Raw genomic sequence first — 15127 nt, 5'->3', positions numbered from 1 at the left:
TGATCGTGAGAAACAAATGCTCTTCACTGGACTGGGACCGATCGAGACTGATCCATAGAGGGCGGGGTGGAAAAGGGTGGGGGGGGAGGCAGTTCTAGAAGGGGTAGAGTGGAAGCAGACAAGAGTAAACCCAGAAGAAACTCAGCCGTTCTTCCGTTCTTGCTGCAAAAGACACGTAGCGAGAGAGAGGGAGAGAGTGAGAGAGACAAAGAGGGATGATAAGTTTGCGTTGCGTTCGGGGAAGGGTTTGCGTTGATTAATCTGCTGCACACAAGATTAAGATAGCCGATCTGAGATGGTACGGTGACGATTAAGCAAACATGCAAAATTCCATTTCTCTGTGCACGCTTTTCCCTTTCTGCAAGGGACGAGCTTCTCACACAATATTTTGCCTAACGCTTGTAAAGATCGTCCATTTAATCGGGGCCGGGAAGGGGGGGCCTTTTGTAGTCCACACGATCAGCCACATGAAGTGTGACACACTCACTCAGAGAACATACTCGCGCTAAGAACTGAACCGATAACTTCACGATATTTCCGCTCCGCGACCCGTTGTTTGCTTCACGCCAACCCTCCACGGAAACATACCCACACACACACAGGCCGGCGAGTGAGAGACACACACTCGTAACACACCCGGTTCAGGCCCGCCACAACAACAAAAATCTACAGGGCAAACACACATACGAGCGAGCGCGCGCCTCGCCAGCACACACTGAATGATCGAACGATCCGTTTCCCACGGGAGATGCGTCGTTTCTGGCGGTGGTGCAAGAGAACGCACGCCACTACTACCCTGCAGGGAACGCGCACGCAATTTGGCTCTCACTCTCTCGGGGGTTGAGAAGTGTGCGCTCTCTCTCTCTCACGCTTTGGGGGATGAAGCGAGGGAAGATCATCGAGAGCACTTGCTTGAGAGAGCAGTTTTTCTTTGCTGCAATAGAAAGCGATGGCTGCGAGAGCGAAATTAAGCTGCTGCCCGGTTGGGTTCTCCCGTTCTGAGGCGGGGACAGACGTGGTGGCCTATTGGGTGGCGTCTCGCATCCGCTTCTTAGGGTCTTTGGGCCGTCGTCGAACTCATCTTGGGCAATTGCGTGTGCCCACACACACACACACGGTCACACGAACCGGAGAAGAAGGCTCAGATCCCGGCGCTCCGAGTGAGCGTTAACCCGCACGCACACTTTCTCTCTCGTTACGAGCGGGGGCATTTTTGGGGGGGAGTGTTTGGGTCGGAAGGGCCGTCTACTTCAGCGATCCGTACCCAGGAAGGGCGGCATGGTGGTGGCACGGTGTGGTGGGGAGTTGAGCTAAAAATAAACCAGAAAGATGGAAAAGATGAGTAAAAACAACACTCACACACAACAGATATGGTGGGACGAGAGAACGACGATCTTGTTCGAGCCAAGCCCAAACTATTGCCGGGCGAACTGACCGACCCTGCAACACACACGAGGCCGGCGATTGGTAGGGCAATTGCTAGGGAAGAGGGAAGAGGGTTTTAAGTGTTTATTGTTTGCTCAATTTGGTGTCTTCCCTGCCTACTCGCCACCTTTTTTTTCGTGAGCTTCAACAAGGAAAGGAAGGATTGGCGGAGAGGAGGAGTAATTTATAATCGGGTGCGCAAAAATTTCATGCTAAAAATGGGATGCTCTTATCAACGGGAAGCAGTTCTACGGAGGGGCTTTTACAAACTGCGTGTAAAATGGCAAGTTATTTCTTTCGTTTTCTCTCTCTTTCTCTCTCTCAAGATTCTGACCTTGAATTAGCCGAATGAGACGATGTTAATTTGCGTGATTAAGAGAGCTTACGCTATGGAGAATGTTTTACAACTCTACAGGTTGAGCTTGAATGCGTTTTTGGAGGAACATTAGAGCCTTGTGAGCAAAAACCATTGGCTAGTTTAAGCTAGAGATAACACAGACCTAGGAATGTCTCCTAAAACCCAAGCAGAACTCTGGCTTACTTCCCAATCAAACGCTTCTACTACTGCCCTAATCCAATATCCAGCAATTGATGTTTGTCTAATGAGATCTGTAGACATTATTCACTTATAACATCCTGGAACAAATCTGAGAGATTGATATCTACTAAAATCCAAGAAGAACCCTGGATTATTTCCCAACTAAACGCTTCTATTACTGCCTTAATGCAATATCCAGGAATTGATATTTGTCTTATGAGATCTGTAGGTATCATTTACTTGTAAAATCCTGGACCAAATGTGATTCTGGCTAACCTTCACTAGGAAGAAGGGGTTATTCAACTTGATGCAAGACAAGACCACCCCTTCATCAGGGATGAAGACCTAAGATATCATATTCAAAGTGAAAAAGTGTTTCAATGTAAAGTATCTATCAAGACTACTGTGTATCTGTTTCAACTGAAGGTGCATCAAACGTTCACTCAGCACAGGAGCTTACATAGAGACATTGAACCATGTCAAAATCTCCCGTAAGCTCTTGTCATCGAACATTAGTCTCGCTAGGCTCTAATATGTCATGAAAATGACTTTCAATTACTCTATTAAAAATAGTTAGAACACATAAAAGGCAAAATAGAATTACTCTTCAGCATATTCCAGTAAAACACTCCAACATTCCATTCCGTCGCTGTTTCATCATCCCTCATAACAAGTCATTTAGTTACAAATCTGTTAAATGTTTCAATTCCCAGACGCGTTGGAAATAATGTCATCGTTGATGCCCTAGCTTTGTTTCTCCAAAATCTCCTCCAAAGACCACCCGTACACCACCAAACACTTTGCTTAACACTCCCCATCAAGTTCACCAACGATCATTTATCAAGCAGAGCCGCATTCAAAACGACACTATTACTTTGCTGAACCTGCACGCCCATCCGTAAAAAACGACGCTTCAACGTTAAGCTATTTCTGTAAACGAATAAGATAAGGTGGGATATTTTCGTTAATTGACACCATTTCTTAAACCGATAACCGGTTTGTAAGGTGACTGTATTTTTTTTTCGGGAGATTTGTTTTTGTTTCTAGGCCATCGGTGTCTCCTCAATGGCGTTGAATGCTTCACCCGCGATGGCAAACTATTTTACATATTCATTCACAAAAAAACGCACACAATCCAGCCCGAATGGCGTACGTAGATGGCTCTATTTCACCATTTGAATGGCACGGCACTGTGAATGGAGCGGCTAATTATAGCTATTTTAGCCGGTGGTCGTTAAATTTGCGTGTCCGATCGCCAGGTTTAAGGCCGTATTGCACCGGTAAAGGCAACAAAACAACCAAAAACACACACACACGAGTGCTCACGAAATGGTTGTTAAACTATCGGGAATCGATACATAAATTTACATTTCATCAGAAAAGGCCCGTGCGCCACGAAACCCAAAGTGCCGAATTCAAAGCACGCGTCGCCAATTTTGCGTCGCCGGGGCACAGCGAGAAGAACATTTGCATCGAGAGAATAATCTCATTTCCGCCCCAAAGCCATGTTGCTATTTGTGTCATTGTCACATAGACGTTTTTTTTCTCTCTCTCTTTGTTGAAGGAAATCACGAATCATAAAATTCTTCCCCCGTCCCTCTCGCAAAGGTATTTTAAAAACAAACGAGCACTCCTCACAATCGTCGATCGGTCGACAGCATTGAAATGAAATAGCACTGCTTGGTTTTGTGCAGTTTTGTACCGACCGTCCGACAGTCGACGCCAAATCGGCATAACCAAATATAACTCCAAAACGGTCAAGTTGATTTTATCATTTTTAGAGTTGTGCGTCCGCACCCGCTACATTCCCTCTTGGCTTTCCGGGTTTCCTCGTAATGCCCGCCCGCTCTGGAAACGGATTATTCAAATTTTAATATCCGCAAGCGAGGCAAGCGACCGCAGAATGTTGTTCCCGCCTTCCCAGCCCATATAGCCACACTCTCTCTCTCTCTCTTCCCAACCCTTCGCTCGTTTTTTTTCCCTTATTCGAACCGGTTCCGGGAAACCGGGACCGGCAACACGCTTCACCATCGGTGATAAAAATAAAACAACAGTTCATAAAATGATACGAAACCATCGGTCCCCGTCCGGACTGCAGTGGGGAGCTGGTTTCAGGGGGGAGCCTCGCCATACCTCCTCTTTACGGTCTTAGATTGTAGATGTTTGTTTTTTTTATTTAGTTTGCCATTCTTGATTCCATTTTGCAAAAAGCGCGCAAAACCAGTTAGCCAAGAATATTGCCTAAGCGTCTCTTGGTATGTGAGAACGAAGTTGTGGCGGGTTTTTTGTGTTGTTGTAAGAAGATTTGTGCAGAATTTATGCTCCTAGCGGGAAGTCAGCATTCCAACAAGTCTTCCAGTGTCAAAGGATGCAAACAAGCAACGTGACGTCATATGAAAGCATAATAATGTAACAATAAATATTACAGTATCAAAGGGGCAGTTTATTAAGTTGAAGCCATTTTATCCCTTTTCAGTAAACGTCCTAACATCGTCCTAAAGACAACCAATTAGGCGATGTCTTCATCGCACCAGGATTGAAAATAGATACAAATACCTTAACAAATGCCAATAGAATTAGTTACAGAAACTAGGTTTCACGACAAACTCGACCATTTTAAGCAACACTACCACTAACCACCCACCGCAGGAACCGGATAAAGTTCTCTCGCACAAAGTTGTTGCGAACAAACAACAACATGCACATGCCCATGGTTCGGCGGTGGGGTGTTGGTGCAACGAAGTTTCCGGTGCAACGGAACGGCACGGAAACAGTTGGCAGAAAACAATTATTAACACACAAAAGTTTGCTTGGCAATGAGCACTGCATTAGCAGTCCGCTTCGGATGCTGTGGGAGCGAACGGTGAGTGTAAACGGATGAAATTACAGCTCGATGGCTGATTGTCATCTTATATTACACAGTGCATCATGTTCTGGAGCTCATTTGAATATTGAATTTTTGATTAAGTCCACCCAAAACAAGAACAGCGAGACGGAAAGGCAAAAGCTTTAAAAATTTCAATCAATTTTTCATGCCAAAGGATGTTGATTTCCTCCCCTTTTTTTTTGTTCTCCTCATTATCGATTCGGTATCCCTTTTGCCGCGAGACAATTTAGATCATTTTTCGTGCTGCGATTCGTGGGCAAAACAAGCGGCGATAACAATGATGTTTTTTTTACATTTTCTAATAAAAAGCTTCCCTCTTTTTGTTCTGTTTATGAACAGCAAGAATAATAAAAGGTCAATGAAGTGTAGCATATCTGCTATACAGAACTTATTATAATACACACTATCAGCTATAGACACATTGTAACACACTTTGGAAAGCCAAATCACACCATTGCAACACATTCATTATAACACATCAGCAAATCAATCCACACCATAGAAACACATCCAGACCATATCGTTCATAGAAAAAACAATTGAGACACATTTATCGAAAACAACCGAAACGCGCAACATAAGCAATTCAAGCGTTACTGCGGCAAAGTGGACAAACAGAGAACGCATAGCAACTTATTGCTAAAAAGCGCAGTGTAGGCAAAGATCGACCAACGCACCCGTTCCTTGGCTAGAACAGTTGAAACTTTCCAGAACCTTTGTAAAAACACTAAAAGCGCAACATAGGCACAAATTGATAGACACCTCACTCCAATACAATGTATGAATTGTACTTCATATCAATAACCTTTAATTAGGACAAAAACACATTCCAAAACCAAATGTACGAAGCCCATTGAGTATAAATAAAACCAATTCCGACCATGGCAGGTCAGATTCGTTCGGACTGTCAGGATAGGACTATGCCCATCCAACATCTATCGACTTCTCATTTAAAGAGTTTAGTTATGTCCCCCTACCCAAGGTAAGGCCTCTAAACTCCAACGTTTCCAGTAAGGGAAACCTCCTAAAGGTTTCTATGATCGCCTGGACGATCAAGTGTCGAAAAGTCCGCTTCGAACAAAGTGTTATTCAACCTCGATACTTGTCAGCGAAACACTGACCTACCGCGATGGTACGCGTTGATCAGTTGTACCGTTGTACGCTCATCAGATTACATGGCGACCGTATCAAAAACCGAACATACTATATGACGACCATAGCTATCTCCAAACCTACTACATGGCGACCGTGACCATAATCTGCAATCGACGGGCAGAAGTTTAAGTGAAATCAAGTAAAATGTGATGCACACAACTATAACATTTAGCAGTGTCATGTTAACGCACCTGAAAGTATTTCGACCATGTGCGGCATTCGACGGAAAGTGAAAAAGTGTCAAATGTGCAAATTTATATAGAACATTCTACACCGCAGCTAGCACAAGTGACCCATATATATAAAAAAAATAATAACGATGAATGAGCGACGAGAAGCAAGCACAGTATGGTGTATAAAATGACAATTCATCGAAAATATAAGTGATGAACCGTTTGAAAAAAATAATGTATGCGGTGAACAACAATTATGCGTTATGATGCAAAAAAAAAAAGGTTGGTGACAACCTACCTCAACGTGCAGAAATGCAACAAGTTATAAATAAACACTTCAGTGATCGGTTTGCAAAGTAGAGCAAACTTGAAGTGAGACAGAACGCATAAAGCCCAACGTAAGCGGGAATAACAAATAACGATGTTACCATCATACAAACACAGTGCAGTGAAACCATTAGCGATACGTATGTAAAAGTGATGTTCATCTGAAAGATGATAGAGTATACGGCGAGACTACGGTCCACGAGATGTAACCAGCGTAAATGAATTGAACAACCGTTCCCAACGTGGAAGACGAAAAGACAAGGCGAGCTCACTGCCCAATATGGATTGGCAGGCGCGAATGGACAAAGGGTCCCAACCCCGACAAGACATCGAGTGACGACTGAAACACCAAGCACCGATTAAACACCAAGCACCGGTAACGAGCATCATCATGAGCAGCAACAACAAAAATATATATTATGTATATAAACAAGGTACCGTAAATTTAAAATTTTACTGATGAGATTGTGCAAAAATAGCAACAACAAAAAACAGGCTAGGAATTTATTAAAATTGTCTATGAACTATGGCAATACTAACAATAACGAAGCTGCACGATGCAAAACTATTAGAGAAAACAGAAAATTATGATAATAATTTATGATCAGGTGAAACAGCTAAAATGTAGGCTCTGCGCATTTACAGCATTAAGGGATAATACTAAGGAAATTTACGACATTATCAGAGAACCAATTTGAAATAACAATGGAAACGAAACCTGACAAAATGGCTGAAATTATAGAATTGATTAAAATCACCACTTCTCTCATATCAAAGTATGACGGTAATGAGACAGATTTGAAAAGTGTGGTATCAAATTTAAACGTACTAAAGAAAATAGTAAATCCGGGAAATAAAGAAACAATAATAGAACTGGTATTAGGACGTCTTACAGGAAAAGCGCGAATTATCGTAGGGGAAACCCCATCCTCAATCGAAGAAATAGTTAGCAAATTACAAGACAGGTGCAGCATAAAGGTAACACCAGAGATCATAGTATCGAAAATGGATAAGACTAAACAGACGGGAACGATAGAAGATTTTGGAACCATTATTGAAAAACTAACGCAACAACTTGAAGAAGCATACATAGCAGAAGAGATAGCACCAAAAGTAGCCAGAAAAAAGGCAACTAAATCAGGAATCAGTGCATTGAGTTATGGACTCAAAGATTTCGAGACCAGAATTATAATGAGATCGAGTAAATTCGAAACCTTGCATGAAGCGATAAAGCGAGCAGTAGAGTTGGAGCTAGAAGACAGAATGAAAAAGGGAAAAAATGACCATATAAAGATCCCATATTTAAACGCTACCAGGAACAATAGAGGGTATGGATACAACTACCAAGACAGGAGAAATTTCAGCGAATTCCCAAATAATACTAGATTTCAGACACAAAACCCACCTAGGTTCCCACCCGTAAGATATAGACAGAACAACGACAGAAACAACAATAGGGATTTTCAACATAAAGATGCTCTAATTAATTATCAAATTAACCCAAATTTTAATCAATCAATAACAACTCAAACACCATCCGACAACTACAAATATAGTAATAATAGCTATCAGTTAAACAATTGTAGTAGTAACAATCAAGTTAACCAAGGTTATAATAATCGCGAGAACATCTATAACAACAGTAGGCAGAACAAAATCCAATGCTTTTATATAAGAACAGAACAAAACAATCATACACAATTCAATAATAATATCAAACAACATAAAAGTCGTACTTACAATCAAAATTACGATGACTGTACAAATACTAATCAAATGAACGATCGAACTCAAAAAGATTTTAAAAATATGCAAAGCAATACGAACTATAGTAACAGAAAACTTGAAGATAAATCAAAAAGAAGAAATGCAACAATTAATGATTTGAAAGGGTCAAGAGACTCTGAAAGAATATTTAAGGAGAATAATAACTCAACAAAAGAATGTGAAAATGATACTAAACATGATTATAAACATGAAAACAAACAACATATACAAATGATTACAACAAATAATGACAATGAGAAAAATATTGTTGAGGAACAAGTAACATATAGTTTATTATTGCTAGACAACATGGAAATAAATGAGGAGATTCCTTGTAATGAAAATCATGCAACCGAGCTAAAACATATAAAGAGAAGAAAAAGTAGCATCAAATCAAAGAAGAAGTATATAAATGAATCTAATAATGAATTATATTGCCAGGATAAAAAGGCTAGAAAAATGAATTATTCCACATTATGTGAAGAAAATGTAAAAGAACCAAGAAGAACTATTGCTTACGAAAAGTATCTAAAAGAGCTCCTTGTAAAATTTCATAATGTTATCTCCATGCTAAAAGTCATAATATCTATAAAAGCAGAAAACTCTAGATGTGAACCTAACAAAGGAATCATAGGAAAATCTAAATATTTTAGAAGAAAATTAAATATTCCCAATTCTTTACCTCTAGATAATAGATCTATTTACATAAAATATTACCCACCTTAAGCAATAAGAAATGATTTTATTAGTTAACCAAGAAAAAAGCATAGCAAATACTCAGCTAAATGAAAAGAATAACTTCAATCATTGTAATTCATTACGTTATTCTATTAAAGGGGGGAGGTGTAGCATATCTGCTATACAGAACTTATTATAATACACACTATCAGCTATAGACACATTGTAACACACTTTGGAAAGCCAAATCACACCATTGCAACACATTCATTATAACACATCAGCAAATCAATCCACACCATAGAAACACATCCAGACCATATCGTTCATAGAAAAAACAATTGAGACACATTTATCGAAAACAACCGAAACGCGCAACATAAGCAATTCAAGCGTTACTGCGGCAAAGTGGACAAACAGAGAACGCATAGCAACTTATTGCTAAAAAGCGCAGTGTAGGCAAAGATCGACCAACGCACCCGTTCCTTGGCTAGAACAGTTGAAACTTTCCAGAACCTTTGTAAAAACACTAAAAGCGCAACATAGGCACAAATTGATAGACACCTCACTCCAATACAATGTATGAATTGTACTTCATATCAATAACCTTTAATTAGGACAAAAACACATTCCAAAACCAAATGTACGAAGCCCATTGAGTATAAATAAAACCAATTCCGACCATGGCAGGTCAGATTCGTTCGGACTGTCAGGATAGGACTATGCCCATCCAACATCTATCGACTTCTCATTTAAAGAGTTTAGTTATGTCCCCCTACCCAAGGTAAGGCCTCTAAACTCCAACGTTTCCAGTAAGGGAAACCTCCTAAAGGTTTCTATGATCGCCTGGACGATCAAGTGTCGAAAAGTCCGCTTCGAACAAAGTGTTATTCAACCTCGATACTTGTCAGCGAAACACTGACCTACCGCGATGGTACGCGTTGATCAGTTGTACCGTTGTACGCTCATCAAATTACATGGCGACCGTATCAAAAACCGAACATACTATATGACGACCATAGCTATCTCCAAACCTACTACAGAAGTATAATAAATCCCATCGATTGATAATAAAAGGTGTACCTAGCAGGCAGTGCATCAATACAGGTTAAATAAATCGAGTAATTTAAACTCACCACACGCCACCCATGTTCACCATGTCCACCAGCTACTAAAACACAATCACTGACACACTATCGCCCCATCAATAAATAATTACAAAAACCCCAGTCCCTGCTGCCTGACACGAGAGACATTGAAAGTTATGTGGGCATCCATTATCTGACTGTCAGCAACAAACGATTAATTCAATTTCGCAAAAGACACGCACACAAGGTTTGAAGGAAGAAGAAAGAGAGAGAGAAAAAAAACATAGCAAAAAACCAACCCATGTCATCTCTTCAAACATACGTCTAAACTCAAGAGGACAAGAGTTTTGGGGCTGGACTTGGGCTTGGTGTTCCCTTATCTTCCTAGGGAGTGTGACGGCCTGTGGTCATAAAAAAGCACTCCAACAAATCCGTCTCGGCGCGCACAGATGGACAAACAACAAGGAGGAAGGGAACGGGTTCGGTAAAAGCTTACGGTGGGTCTAAAAATAGATCGGCGCAGAGTAAAAAAACAGACACACACACACACGCACACGTAGAACAAACATATAAATAGCTTGTTTAGAATGTGGTTAACGCGCGCCCGCGCGCCTCTGGAACTCGTTCCAGCGCCCCTTCGCGTTAAGAGGTCTGTGCGAGCCGCCCATAAAAACGTGTCTCTCGAATGTTCAACCGATTGGCTTATCGCCCAGTTCCAGTACACACACACACACACACAGACTGTCGTAAGGAAGGAAAGAATATTGCGTGAGAGTGTATGGGTGTGTTAGGGAGAGCGAGAGAGAGCAGTGGCTCCAGCCGGGAATCGGTACAATCGGTACTTCGGCACGCGGTAGCGGGATGATCGCGATCGTTGCGCTTTCGTTGAGCGTGTAAGCTTTGATATGACGCACCAAGGGGTTTAATAGCTTTTCTTATAAGAAAGAAACATCCATTTGAGAAGAACAAAGTGGATAGAGCTCTTTATGGCAGACTCCCAATAGACTGTCCTTTGCAACACTCCCCTAAGCATACATACTGCCCACACAGTATTTTCATCCATTATAACCCTCATTACTGGAATTGAGTAAACTATAAACGGTCCCATGTTTCGTACACACACAGCAAAACCTCCCACGGAGTGAAAGCGTTTTATTTTCCCCATTTTCCAATTGAACCCTCCCACAGCAAATTTCGCTTTGCAATTGAGCCTTGCGTCTAGTAGAATCCTTTTTTCCGAGAAAATTAATGTGTACATCTCGCCTCCGCACGTTTCCACCTCGGTTGGTGAGACTCGACAACAGGTCGGCCCTCGTACGTCGTGCGAAAGGAACAACGAATGGACCGGGGCAGGACCGTGCAATCAGTGCTTGTTGTAATGGAGTAAAGCAAAGGGGGCATCGTACAGCTTCCGTACACTTAAAGTTGTAGTACCATTTCGTAGCTTAAATGGTAAATTTATCCGGCTTAAATCGTCCCAAGCACACCATTCTCTACTCGATTTAATTTAGAATGAAGGTTTGATGTACGACGACGACGACGTCGGTGAGCTTCGTGCGTTCAATACCCGTAGCAACAGCGACCATCGTCCCAATCATGCTTTCGATTTGCGTTTGGAAATTGTAAGCATTGGTACACACGGTACACGTCACAGTGGCAAACGTCTCGGCAGGAAGACGATGGCATTTCGGATGACTTTGGTTGATTCGATTCGTGGGCAATTTGCATGGGAAATTTTATCGGCCTGTTTTTCTGTGGTTGGCATCGGCCTCTTCCAACTGTGATAGCAGTGGTATGATTTATCGTGATGGTTGTTTTGAGCTTTCTGCTTGCCTTGCAAATGTGTCAGATACCGGAGAAGATTCCATTCCGTCTTCGGCATGCCTCTACGGGCGGTCCTTTTGATTCCGCTCCTGTCGAGCTAAAGATAATCTGGCTGGGCGAGGCTGGGAATTTAATTTAAAGACGATTGTTTTTGATAAAGACTATATGGTGAAAAGGCAGTAAAAAGATTACGCAAGCAGTCAGTAGACGAAATTGAACGATAAAATGATGTCAACGATAGACAGGGGTGAAGCCATACTAAACTCTCTCAATTCTATTTACAAAAAAAAACTGATAAAAACTGGATACCTAACCTTCCAACAGCAATCATCTGAACAAAGACCCACAAAAAACCACCCCGAAAAAACCCACAATATAGCCCAACCAACACAAAATCACAGTCCGTGTTCTGCCTGGCGCTAATCAGCGGCTCATTACCCTTGCCGGGGACTGCCCTTGGCGTGGAATTATCTGCAAGTAACGCCCCGTACTGCCCCCGTATTGTTGGCACAGACAATCGCGTTTTGTGGTTCAAAAATTACAACACTTACTGTCGGACGCAAAATACTTTGACCACACCACACTCGCTCTCTCTCTCTCTCTCTCTCTCTCTCTCTGTCTGACGCACTGAACCTACGGGCTTTTGGTACTAAAAATAGCCCCCTCCACCGGTTGATAAAGAACGCTTTAAATTGTGCGCTACCGTTTGGTTACAAACAAACACACACACACACACACAAACTCATTTTTTCCACACAACACAAATCGCCAAGCTCAAAATGGAGAAACAAATAACAGCATGTGACGCGGAACCGGTGTAGCAAAAAACCGCAGCCCACCACCGCACCCAACAACACTTGACGCAGAACTTCGTGCAAACACAACGTTGGAAGAAATGGTAGCGCGAAAAAGGCAAAACCGGCCCCGTACAACACAACACCGACAACGACAGATAAAAAGAAACGACCCAAACAGTCAAGCAGGATCGAAGCAAAGGAGAAAAAAAACAACACACATTGGCAAACAGCCAAACCAGCCACAGAAACCGACGACCAGCTTCAGGTGCCCGTTACGCCCGCTGCGTGTGCGTGAGGAAGAAACTACGCCAACGACACGCACGCAAGTACAGATGAGCCGATGGGATCGTGATACGTGTTCCGTCCAACTGTTCCCGCGACATCAACACATGGAGCTGCCATTGCAAGTGACGTCACTCTTGCGCGGTGAGCCACGGCAAACGCAGCCAGCCAGGAGGCTGATCCACATGATGCGGCGCTAATTCGCGATTCGCTGCGCATTCGAAAAATCATATGGCCATCGCGTGGTAGCGTGCGGTTGTGTCAAAACGGTACACAAAATGAGCAAAGGAAACGACGATTTTGGTTGGGGTCATTTATGCTTCTTTTATGGCTCTTCCACTGGGCGTTTTAACACATGGAAGAAAATATCATACTTTTTTAATGAAATTATTATGAATTTATGAAGCTTGTTTTTAATAGCAAACCGAGTACAAAAAATGCCCCCGTGTAGAGAATAGATCACAACAGGTAAGAGACCCTCAAAAGAGCCGTACCACACACACACACACACACACACAGTCACCTGTTGAGCGAAGCTTAATTAAATGTTCAACGGAATAACATCTAAATCAAACAACCCCCGTAAGAAAAGATACCCCACAGCTAACAATTAACAAAACGCTCACTCTCACAGCCCCGTGTGCTTCTTCCCTTCACACAGCATCATCCACCACCACCACCACCACCGCGATCCCCCCTTCCTTGATGTTCACGTCATTTGCATGCTGTTTGCCTTATAGCGCACGGGGAAAAAGCAGCACACAGCGAACAGACAACCGGAACCTGAGCTTAAGGTGGCTGTGGTGGTGCCGGTTGGGGTCGGTGGTCGGCGATAATGATGGTGGCGATGCCCCAAAAACACACATACAAATCCCGCACTGGGAAAGGCATGAACGAGGGGGAGGGAGGGCAGTATGTCTAGCCGTGCGGATAAACAAAATGCGAGATAATTCGCGAGTAATTTTCAATTTCCTCCCAACCACACCGGCAGACGGTGGTGCGCAGATCACACACACTCTCACACGCAAGCACTCGCGCAGCACCGGCAGCGCAAACAAAGTGGGCAATGGGAAAAGAAAGAAGTTATGAGGAGAAGCGCAAAAGAAGTACGCCACGGTACAATGTGCGAAAATCAAAGCAAACGATGAGGGGTTTTTTTTTGTTGTCTTCTTCCAACGGTTAGCTCGAGGCATACTGTGTTTCACTTTTTGTCGGGGTTTGAAGAACATTAGGTGTGCACAAAATTCGTCCATGTGTATACACGCCTTGGTGGGGATGCGAAAGTGGTTTTATGACTTTGTTGTTTTACTGTTTTGTTTTGTTTAAGAGATAAACAAAATAAAATATCATTACTTAACAAAAGAAAAATTTATTATTTCTAGCATTATTTGCCGTTTCTTGCGATTTCAATGCCGTTTGCGACCATTGCACACTTTATTTAAATGTGTGTCTCATCAACAAGCCACTTGTTTCAGCTTATCTAGAACTATGAGTATGTTAAAGACAATCAATAGTTTAACCACAAAAGCGTAGTAATAATTTTAAAAATAGAAAACTCAACACACCCTTTTTTACACAAACAACCATGCGTCTCCATTTACAATAACACGTGCTTGCAAATAATTTACTACTGTTGTACAGTTTACGCAGTAATTACACTAAAAATATACTACAGCTTATCAGCAACCGTTCACACACAGTGCTCTGAACACGGAAATAAATCACGAAATGTATAGGCAAACTGTTGCAACATTACTCAATGGAACTTGGAACGCGGCTTCTACGTAACGTACGACAAATTACTCCAAAGAACATGGCTTCAAATGGCCACTCGATACATTGTAATTGTAGCAACAAGTTCTCAGCTCCCGTAATGATGCAAAGGTGCGGAAAGTGATACGAGCATTAAGGTGTCATTTTGCTTTGCAAAGCTGTGAAGTTAATTACGAACTGGCAAACACAATGGCACCGACCAACACCAGCTGCCTCCTGTTTCCGGCAGAGTGATTTCATCACGCTCTCGCAGGCGCCAACTGCCGCTGCAAAACTATCCCTCACCTGTGCCACCACACCTGCTGCTGTGAGGACATGAAATCCGTTTGCCAATCGTTTGGCTTCATAAAACGGGAACTGTCATCGTTTGACCGGATGGGTACCGATACCGGCACTTGGCTGAGGCTGCATTT

At 42.4% G+C, this 15127-nt stretch overlaps 1 protein-coding gene across 11 annotated transcripts in view; it reads right to left on the bottom strand.

Annotated features, from left to right (window-relative positions):
* Window positions 1-15127, bottom strand: part of LOC120958204 (receptor-type guanylate cyclase Gyc76C-like) — a 56876-nt gene that overhangs the window by 37416 nt on the left and 4333 nt on the right. For 2 of the 11 annotated variants that reach the window (XM_049609903.1, XM_049609908.1), the window contains exon 1: window positions 589-1289. The exons of 7 other annotated variants lie outside the window; for them this stretch is intronic. The gene's annotated coding sequence lies outside the window, so the exon portion shown is untranslated. Of the gene's footprint in view, window positions 1-487; window positions 1290-15127 lie in introns of those variants that run through there. 2 more of the 11 variants (XM_040380832.2, XM_040380833.2) reach the window with 2 other exon arrangements.

Source organism: Anopheles coluzzii, chromosome 3, assembly GCF_943734685.1.
Source record: "Anopheles coluzzii chromosome 3, AcolN3, whole genome shotgun sequence".
Classification (NCBI taxonomy): domain Eukaryota; kingdom Metazoa; phylum Arthropoda; class Insecta; order Diptera; family Culicidae; genus Anopheles; species Anopheles coluzzii.
The sequence above is the reverse complement of the archived record's forward strand: the minus strand, read 5'-3'. Positions and strand labels throughout refer to the sequence as shown.